The sequence below is a fragment of the Haematobia irritans genome, chromosome 5 (assembly GCF_050003625.1).
Source record: "Haematobia irritans isolate KBUSLIRL chromosome 5, ASM5000362v1, whole genome shotgun sequence".
Lineage (NCBI taxonomy): Eukaryota > Metazoa > Arthropoda > Insecta > Diptera > Muscidae > Haematobia > Haematobia irritans.
This window is the reverse complement of record NC_134401.1, coordinates 63162395-63173581: the sequence shown is the minus strand read 5'-3', so window position 1 is coordinate 63173581 and position 11187 is coordinate 63162395. Positions and strand designations below refer to the sequence as shown.

General features: G+C 34.1%; 1 long non-coding RNA gene across 1 annotated transcript; it reads left to right on the top strand.

The window, feature by feature from the left end:
• Positions 1-7108: 7108 nt before the first annotated feature.
• LOC142240567 (uncharacterized) lies at positions 7109-8235 on the top strand. The gene is made up of 4 exons (XR_012723314.1): positions 7109-7181; positions 7412-7584; positions 7680-7908; positions 7976-8235. It is a non-coding gene; the product is annotated as an uncharacterized LOC142240567 (long non-coding RNA).
• The last annotated feature ends 2952 nt before the right edge of the window (positions 8236-11187 follow it).

Here is an 11187-nt window from a genome sequence, read left to right as displayed (position 1 = left end):
GGAAATTTCCATCGATGAACTAAACGATTTTTAACTACTAGGAAATTTCCATCGATGAACTAAACGATTTTTACTTAAAATTGGAGAATTTTCCTTTTGAGTAGTTAATTTTCGTTGCTGAGACGAAAAATTAACTAAAATACAGGAAAATGCTTGTAATAAATTATAGTAAAAATGTGCTCAAATTAACGAGACCCTTTTTAAGCATGGACCCAGAAGCCAGAGTTTTACTTTGTTATTCTTCAAATTTTGCACAAGCGGATGTGACAGCAAAAACAAAATTTCATATGCCAAGGTGACCAATTTTCAACGGTCCCACAAACTTGCAAGCTTAGAGGAAAACACCTCGGCTTCCACACAAAGAAAAAATTGTGTTGATATCTTTATTCAATGAAAAGTTGCAAAATTATTTCCAAAAAGGCAAAGTCTGCGACATCGATCCTGCAAACGTCTAATTTTTGCGTGTACTTGTAATATTTATTATCTATTTGCCAGCGTCCAGATAATCGAGCGCTCAGTAACTTTAAAGACAAATGACAAAATTGTATCATAATATTAATTAATAGTCCTTTAGATATTAAGCTCGGAGCCTTTGTCACAAAAATAGATCAATTTGTTTTCAAACTTTCATAATCACCTGCCGTTACGTTGTACTTATTCATTTATTGTCATGTCAAAATCTCTAAATGGGCCTACCTATCTGCCCACATTCTACAAATCTTCAATCTGTCTAGGCCCATCCCGTTGTATGTCTGTCTGTCATTAACTTTTATGTTCCATGACGCTATAATTAGTTGTTGTTGTTGTTGTTGTTGCAGAGTTTATCTTTTGAGCACAATGAAGAGTGCGTTCATTCGGGTCATCTATTCGATTAACTCGACTATCCTGCTCGTTCGTCTTACTTATGTTAGAAGAACAAAAGTTCCATTTTCATTTTGCCATTACAATGCGAGCACTTTGTCCACAGCCAAGTGGCTGCTGTTGATCTTGATTTGTTCGTATTTTAATAAAGCGCAAAGTTTGTCATTGTTTAACTAAAGTTTGTTGTTGTGAATTGTTTGCCAGAATGAATGATACGCCGCCGTGTATAAATCAGCGTGTTTGCCAGATAAGTGGCGTTAACAATTGCCTACCACGACACAACACAATGGGTTTTCTTTGAATATTGTAATATTTTCATAATGAGACAAAATCCTCTAAAAAATCCTAAGGTTTCCATAACTAAAAAAACGAAAAGAGAGACAAAATTCGGCAGTAGAAGAATTCATGAGGAAGTCATAAACCACCATGATTGAGTATATGCTAAAGACAGAATAATGTATTAGTAAAAGTAAAAAAAAACAATACGGCCGAAAGTTCGGTTAGGCCGAATCTTATGTACCCTCCATCATGGATTGCGTAGAAACTTCATCTAAACACTGCCATGGCTTGCCGATGGCAAGGTATCTTAAAACCTCCTAACACCATCTTCTAAATTGTATGTAAGTCCATACGTGGTATATATTAAATCAAAAAGATCGATCCAATACGTATATAATTCAGTTTGACAAAGTAGACATAAAATTTTGACAAAATTTTCTACAGAAAACAATTTTAACAAAATTTTATATAGAAATAAAATTTTCACAAAATTTTCTATAGAAAGAAAATTTTGACAAAAATTTCTAAAGAAATAAAATTTTAACAAAATTTTATATAGAAATAAACTTTTGACAAAATTTTCTATAGAAATAAAATCTTGGTAGATTATTTTTGGCTCGAGTGGCAACCATGATTATGAACCGAATAAAATTTGAACAAAATTTTCTCTAGAAATAAAATTTTGACAAAATTTTCTATAGAAATAAAATTTTGGTAGATTATTTTTGGCTCTCGTGGCAACCATGATTATGAACCGATATGGACCAATTTTTGTGTGATTGGACCAATTTTGGAATGGTTGTTAGCAACCATATACTAGCACCACATGCCTAATTTGAACCGGATCGGATGAATTTTGCTCCTCCAAGAGGCGCCGGAGGTCAAATCTGGAGAATGTTTTATATGGGGGCTATATATAATTATGGACCGATATGGACCAATTCTGGCACGGTTGTTAAAGATCATATACTAACACCATGTTCCAAATTACAACCGGATTGGATGAAATTTGCTTCTCTTGGAGACTTCGCAAACCAAATCAGGGGATCGGTTTATATGGGGGCTATATATAGTTATGAACCGATGTGAACCAATTTTTGCATGGTTGTTAGAGACCATATACCAATATCATGTACCAAATTTCAGCCGGATCGGATGAAATTTGCTTCTCTTTGAGGCTCCGCAACCCAAACCTGGGGATCGGTTTATATGGGCGCCATATATAATTATAGACCGATGTGGACCAATTTTTGCACGGTTGTTAGAGACCATATACCAATACCATGTACCAAATTTCAGCCGGATCGGATGCAATTTGCTCCTCTTTGAGGCTTCGCAAGTCAAATCTGGAGATCAGTTTATATGGGGTCTATATATAATTATGGACCGATGTGGACCAATTTTTGCATGGTTGTTAGAGACCATATACCAACATCACGTACCAAATTTCAGCCGGATCGGATGAAATTTGCTTCTCTTTGAGGCTCCGCAAGCCAAATCTGGGGATCGGTTTATATGGGGGCTATATATAATTATGGACCGATGTGGACCAATTTTTGCATGATTGTTAGAGACCATATACCAACATCACGTACCAAATTTCAGGCGGATCGGATGAAATTTTCTTCTCTTTGAGGCTCCGCAAGTCAAATCTGGGAATCGGTTTATATGGGGGCTATATATAATTATGGACCGATGTGGACCAATTTTTGCATGATTGTTAGAGACCACATACCAACATCACGTACCAAATTTCAGCCGGATCGGATGAAATTTTCTTCTCTTTGAGGCTCCGCAAGTGAAATCTGGGGATCGGTTTATATGGGGGCTATATATAATTATGGACCGATGTGGACCAATTTTTGCATGGTTGTTAGAGACCATATACCAACATCATGTACCAAATTTCAGCCGGATCGGATGAAATTTGCTTCTCTATGAGGCTCCGCAAGACAAATCTGGGGATCGGTTTATATGGGGGCTATATATAATTAAGGACCGATATGGACCAATTTTTGCATGCTTGTTAGATACCATATACCAACATCATGTACCAAATTTCAGCCGGATCGGATGAAATTTTCTTCTTTTTGAGGCTCCCCAAATCAAATCTGGGGATCGGTTTATATGGGGGCTATATATAATTATGGACCGATGTGAACCAATTTTTGCATGGTTGTTAGAGACCATATACCAACACCATGTACCAAATTTCAGCCGGATCGGATGAAATTTGCTTCTGTTAGAGGCTCCACAAGCCAAATCTGAGGGTCCCTTTATATGGGGGCTATACGTAAAAGTGGACCGATATGGCCCATTTTCAATACCATCCGACCTACATCGATAACAACTACTTGTGCCAAGTTTCAAGTCGATAGCTTGTTTTGTTCGGAAGTTAGCGTGATTTCAACAGACGGACGGACGGACGGACGGACATGCTTAGATCGACTCAGAATTTCACCACGACCCAGAATATATATACTTTATGGGGTCTTAGAGCAATATTTCGATGTGTTACAAACGGAATGACAAAGTTAATATACCCCCATCCTATGATGGAGGGTATAACAAGTATATACGGCCGAAAGTTCGGTTAGGCCGAATCTTATGTACCCTCCACCATGGATTGCGTAGAAAGTTCTACTAAAGACTGTCATCCACTATCGAATTACTTGGGTTGCGGTAATACTAACCGATGGCAAGGTATCTTAAACTTCCTAACATCGTTTTCTAAATTGTAAGTTGGTCCATACGGGGTTTATATTAGACAACAAAGGCCGATATAGAGGAGCCTATAAATAATTACGAACCGCTATGAACTGTTCCGTGGTAATTTATGAGCCAGAAGTGAAATATGGGGGTCGATTTATATTGGCTATATACATTTATGAACCGATTTGGACCAATTTTTGCATGTGTGTTAGAGGCCATACATCAAAACCATGTACTAAATTTCAACCGGATGAAATTTGCTCCTCCAAGAGGCTCCGGAGGGCAAAATTGGGGATTGGTTTACAAGGGGCCATAATATAATTATGGACCGATTTAAACCAATTTTCGCATGGATGTTAGAGACCATATATTAACACTACGCACCGAATTTCAACCGGCTCGGATGAAATTTGTTCGTCCAAGAGGCTTCAGAGGTCAAATCTGGGGATCGGTTTATATGGGGACTATATATAATTATGGACCTATATGGACCAATTTTAGCACGAATGTTTGAAACCGTTTACTAACACCAAGTACCGAATTTCAACCGGACCGGATTAAATTTTCTTCTTTAAAAGGTTCCGCAAGGCAAATCTGGGGGTCTGTTTATATGGGGGCTATACGTAAAAGTGGTCCGATTGACCCATTTGCAATACCATCCGACCTACTTCAATAACAATTACTTATGCCAAGTTTGAAGTCGATAGCTTGTTTCGTTCGGAATCACTTAATTATAAGCACAATACGACTTCATTGAAATATTTATCGACTTTTGGACAAGGAAAAAAAACTTTATATTAAAGAAATGCGTCTTCTATGCTAAGCGAAATTTGCATTCGTATTTTAAGGACATGAAATCTTTGGCCTCACGACAATATTTTTTTCAGTGTAGAGTTGAGTACTTACGTCTAAATTTAGAAAACTAATTTGCATTCTGGATGACATTGGTGGAGAAGTGCAACATAACAAGTATATATCTCCCAAATAAAGATACGTTTTAAGCTCTTGTCGCTTATTTTGGTCAAGTAGTGTATGAGTTCGTCTAATCCCAAAATCTGAAATTTTTAAAAATGAAAAAATTTTGTTTTGAAAAATTCTCATTTGGCAAAGCACCGATTGTAAGCCGATATATTTTCCAAAAAGCCCCATGTGTTCACTAATTAACTGTAAAAGGTTTCAACATCATACCGGTAAACAGCTGAGAAATATGCATATTACCAAAAAATAACGTTTTTTTTAAACTTTGCATACTTGATTGTACTACTCAAAAGACTCCTGGTGTAAAATTTCAAGCAAATCTAAGTAAAACTCTGGCTTTCACAAAATTGTATACCCCCCGGGGTGAACAACTTTCAACGCCTACAGGTCAGTCCGTGGACCCACTAGGGAGTCACAAACTTAGAGGAAAACACATCAGCTTTCACACAAAGATGTTGCAAACTTATTACCAAACAAGTAAGTAAAGTCTAAAGTCGGGCGGGGCCGACTATGTTATACCCTTCACCCCTATGTAGGCCAAAATTTGTGTTACTATCTCGGCTAACGCTATCCAGGTCATTGGAGGAAACTTACATTGAAAATGGGTCTAAAATGTGTAACAGTCTACCATATTTCCCCATCTCTGGTGTACGTATATATGGGAGCTGTATATAATCTGAACCGATTTTGACTAAATTTGGCGTTACATACAAATGCACAAACTTATTATACCCTGTACCACAGTAGTGGTGAATGGTATAAAAAGCGATTTGGAACCACTGTGCACAGTTCATTAAATCGTGGACGAAACTTTGGACATTCTGTTTTGATTTTTCGTGAACGCTTCCGTTTGATTTTTATACTTTCCATTCACGATTGTGGAATGTAATTTTTTCTATTAGTGTACACTTCATTTTTCGTTCATTTTTCGTATCTTCAACGAAAATTAACTACTCAAAAGGAAATTTTACAAATCGTTTAGTCCATGGCCTACAAAATACGATGGAAATTTCCTTAAAAATTGTCCTAAATGGTAGTTAAAAATTCGTTTGCCATACTATAAAACTACTTGTGAAATGTAAAGTACTTTCTAAATAATAAGTGCAATTTACTATAAGACCTTTTTGTATGAAAAAATATTTTTTTACGAAAAATTAACTTGAAAACGGATAGCAATTCCTTATTGGCAATTACTATAATTAATAATAGTTGGTAGAATATTTTTAGTTCACATGTCATTAAATTTATAGACATTTTTGTCAAAAATGGGTTGATAACGTTTCATGAAGGTTTTGTTAATTTTAAGTTAAACTTTTCATCGTTCTTAAACTGACGTGCCTTTACGAATATTGTTCTTAGAGTAAATTGTCAGCAGATGCGATGAACTAATGTGTAGAGATCTTTCTCGGCAACGTGGAATTTGATTAATGTAAATATGATGCTACTTAAATTTTGTTTGAGAGTGAGAGCATGCATTGAGAGCAATGCATTAATGAGAAATGGTAGCGAAAGCTGGTATGGTGTGTATATCTGAGCGTGGAGTTGTTTTTATTTTTGTTCTTTCAGTGGTTTGTGTGTGTGTTTGTTATTTGCGGATGGTTTATTTGGCTGGGTGATGTGTTGTTTTCAATGAAGTCACATGTGTTTTTGTTGTTGTAGGAATGTTTGGGTTTTGCCCGGTTTTGTTTGGTATGCTTCAGTTGTATACAAACAAAAAATTATCACCAAAATTTTTACAATTAAACACTTAATTGAATTTGGAAACGGATTCAATTAATATGTTAATTGATCCAATTAATTATTTAATTAAATCCGAATAAAAACCAAATAAAAAAATGATTGATATTTGTTACGTTTACAATTAAAATATAAATTGCTTCAATCAATTTGTTAATCAATTCGGAAATAATTTTCAATTACAAACGTGATTGGAAAATTTTTCATTTCCAATTACACATATGATTGATCCAATCACCTTTGTGATTGAATTTGAATAATTTTGAGCAATGGAAAGAGCGAAAAGAGAACAAGAGAATGGGTATTTATTCAACAATGTATGATGGAGAGATCAGTCTGTGAAAGTAACTCGTAACGAACGGTTGGTTTTTTGTTTTTCACGTAAATTGAAAAACATGATTGGCGACATTCTGTCTGCTGCATTCAAAATGTGTGCATAAATATTTTGAACGCAACAACAAATCATAGCAAAGTGTTGAAATAAATAAAGTGTGCAACAACACATGGCCACGTGGTAAAGGTTTGAAAAAATATATGACAGAACGCATTTGAAATTACCTGTGTTTGTGATTTGTGGTATTATAAAAATGGAAAACAATCTACGTTTATTAAAGGTAAGAAATTGTGAAATGTGAATACCGTTTTCCATTGAAGCCTGTTTACATTAAACGGACTAAAATAATATATTTTTTATTCATTTCTTTTAGTGAGCAATTTTATTTCGTGAAATTTACCAATCAATCCCATCAACTCCATCATTTTATCAAATATATAAGAATATGTTTGCAATCAAAAGTTGGGTACCGTATTGATCTTTAAAATTATAATTTTTTTTCACTCCTAGTTTTCTTAAAACCAAGAGCGGTATGGGTTTGTTGGAAGATTCACCTTGAAGTTGCGAAGTAGCGTTGGCATTAAATTGCATTTTTGTTTTACCAGCCTTTCTGAGTTTGAACCCAAGTAGAGAGCAGTATATCTGATATATAAACTAATGAGCTGAATTACGAGTATGTAATGGTAAAAAAGTTCTTTCTTTTGGATTTTAAAATATGAAAAATATCCGAAAATAATAAAAATATGTATTTTCCATATATATTTTTTTCTATTTCCAGAATTTGCAAAGTATCATCAATATAACACCAAATATTACATTGCTTTGCCATTTTTTTGTATTTGATTGGTTCAAATTTTAATATGCGATTTCAATGTGTGGACATTTTGGAAAGGAATTGTTACTAAAATTAAATTACCGAGAACCTTAATACACCTTTTTATGCTAAAAGACTACAACTGCAAAAGAAGATTATAAATATGCAACCTGGAACTTGATATTCTATGCAGGTAATGTTTAACAAAATTAACTTTTAATTGAACAAAATTAAATTCGAATTATTCTGTTTACTTTCAGAAAAACTAATTTAGCTTACAGGCTGCCGATTTATTGGAAATCTAGGCGCATCTACATAGTAGAAGGAACAAGCTGACATGGTTATTATTATGAGGAAGATAATGATTTATATAGTTTTTTTCCACCCTATAATTGTTATTGATATTTGTATGTGTAAGTTTGTTAGAACAAAACACAAATGACAAGAACCAAATTTATTTGTCTATTGCATAATTCAAAAAATAAAAAAATATTGAATATTGAATATGTTTTATAAGAAACACATATTTTCTTTTATCTCAAATAAAACTAAATACGATTTTGGGGGCGCAATATATAAATGGTTTGAATGAAATTTGTAGCCAATTTCAATGAATTATTTAATTGAATGAATCAAATAGTTGATTGATTTTTGTAGGAGTGTAAATATCTTATGGTGGTGTAAAATGTAGCTAAAGTACAATGCCATAGATGAACTAAAATTTAAAAGAATTTTTAACTACACTGAAAAAAATATTGTCGTGTGGTCAAAGATTTCATGACTTTAAAATACGAATACAAATTTTGCTTAGCACGGAAGACGCAATTCTCTAAAGTTTTTTTCCTTGTCCAAAAGTCAATAAACTTTTCAATGAAGTCGTATTATCCTTATAATTAAGTGATTTCACTTAAAAATGGGTATCATAACATGAAAGAAAAACTGTTTGGGCTAAGGTCAACTTGACTTTAATAATTCAGAAAAATTCTTCAAATGTAATGAAATTGTCTTTAAATTTGTTGCTTTTTTGCATCTTGACTACAAAGCAAAAAATCGTTCAAATATAGGACATATTTTTCAACACTTCCTTTTAAAGACGTTTATTACTTGAAATATATCATAATTTCTACCGGAAGTCAAGTCTTAATTTGGAAAATAAAGTTGTCGTTAACTACTTTTTAAAGGACTTTGATAGCATATGGAGAAAAAAAGCGAAAAATTAAAATTTGCTTCCTAGAAGCAAGTACACAAAACCCAAATTTAAAAGAGAATTGTGTCTTAAAAGTATCCTTACTTGTATTCTCCGCTTCTTTGGCTCGGAATCAATACCAAAATTTTTAAAGTAAAGACAAACTTTTTGGAACCGGGCATGCTTTTTTTCAGTGTAGACAAGCAGAAAATCGAAATCATCGTGAATTTTACTACAGTTTAGTTCATTTTGCAATGCAAAACGGTTCACTGTTTCAGTGTAGACTTCAAGTTATGTTTCAAGTAATAAACGTCTTTAAAATAAAATATTGAAAAACGTCTCCTTTTTTAAGCGCGATTTGATTTGTTGTCAAGATAAAAAGTCAACAATTTTAAAGACAATTTCATTAGTTTTGAAAAATTTTTCTGAATTATTAAAGTCAAGTTGACCTCAGCTCAAAATTTTTTTCTTTCATGTTATGATACCCATTTTTAAGTCAAATCACTTAATTATAAGACAATACGACTTCATTGCAAAGTTTATCGACTTTTGGACAAGGAAAAAAACTTTATATTAGAGAAATGCGTCTTCTATGCTAAGCAAAATTTGCATGCTTTCATCACTTTCTGCTACAAAACTCGATATTTTTATTACGATGAAAAAATATGATGTTGTCTGTTCAATGACTTGTTGTATACTAAACAGACATCATAGAAAACAAACAAAAAATAAGTGCTCGTTCACAACAAATGGTCCATATCGAGACATTTGTATCTTGACACCCACTTCATACCACAACCAACTTTCGGTGGTATATACTTGTCTTAACTGATTTTAGATTTTAATTTGATTAAGAAGTTAATTGTACCAGTTAAGTTTTCAATTAAAAACTTAACCTTTGTTGAAATTTCTTCTGTATAACTTTCCCATTGTGCGGATATTAACAAACAGAAACCATCCTGTGAATACACAGACTTCATCAAAGTAATAATGACCATAACAAGAAAACTAAAAGGACACAGGTAGCAGTGCATGAAGGAATGTTGTGAGATGATGTCTAAATAACATTCACAATGACTAGAATGAAAGAAGCGTTTATAGTGCTAAACTTAAGAATGCAAAAGGATGAGAAGAATGCAAAAGGATTTTTATATGCAAAACTATAGTGTTTACTTTAAAACTTTCTCCACACCCAGAAGGCGTAAAAGAATAAACTTCCACATATCTAGAAAATGTTTGCAATGTTTTTAACCGCATAGAGGTTAATAAAACTCGCAGCCATTTACTTCACTTTGCACTCCGTGGATATTTTGTGACATTCGTGGTTGAATCATTGCCATATAATAAACCAAAGAGAAAATGTCATAACAGACTGTGTACCAGCGTAAAAATTAGAGAATGTAATGTTATATGAATGTATCTGACTAGATCATTTCATGTCTAAAAATGTACAGATAAAATTATACAGATAGAAGTATAAGTAACAACAGATATTGTCCTTTATTATATCTGTTCATATCTGACGGTAACTAGTAACATGCTTCTACGTATCCACTGATATCTGCTCAGATCTCATATCTCATTTTTGAAATAAAGGGTGATACGGTCAAAATTTGGTCAATATAAACTTGACGTATTTCTTTCAATTTTGCATTTAAAAAACCTGAACACCCCTCATTTTGAAGTTGTGTGTGTGTAGAATGTTGCTCCTATTTTGATTTTGGAATTCACTCTTCAGTTGTCAAAATGCCGTCCAAGCAAGAAGAGCAGCGTATCAAAATTGGGGTTTGACTGCGTGGTAATGGACGACGAAACCTACGTCAAAGCCGACTACAAGCAGCTTCCGGGACAGGAGTTTTATACGGCAAAAGGAAGGGGAGAAGTAGCAGATATTTTCAAGCACATAAAACTGTCAAAGTTCGCAAAGAAATATCTGGTTTGGCAAGCCATCTGTACCTGTGGCTTGAAAAGCAGCATTTTCATAGCTTCCGGGACTGTCAACAAAGAAATTTACGTGAAAGAGTGTTTGAATAAACGTCTGCTGCCTTTCCTGAAGAAACACGGTTGTTCCGTACTGTTTTGGCCGGATTTGGCATCTTGCCATTACGGTAAAAATAAAAAGGCCATGGAGTGGAACGCCGCCAACAACGTGCAGGACAAGAACCCTCCCAACACGCCAGAGCTCCGCCCAATTGAGAAATACTGGGCTATTGTCAAGCGGAACCTAAAGAAGACCAAAAAACTGCTAAGGACGAGCAGCAGTTCAAGGCAAACTGGCTTTCTGCG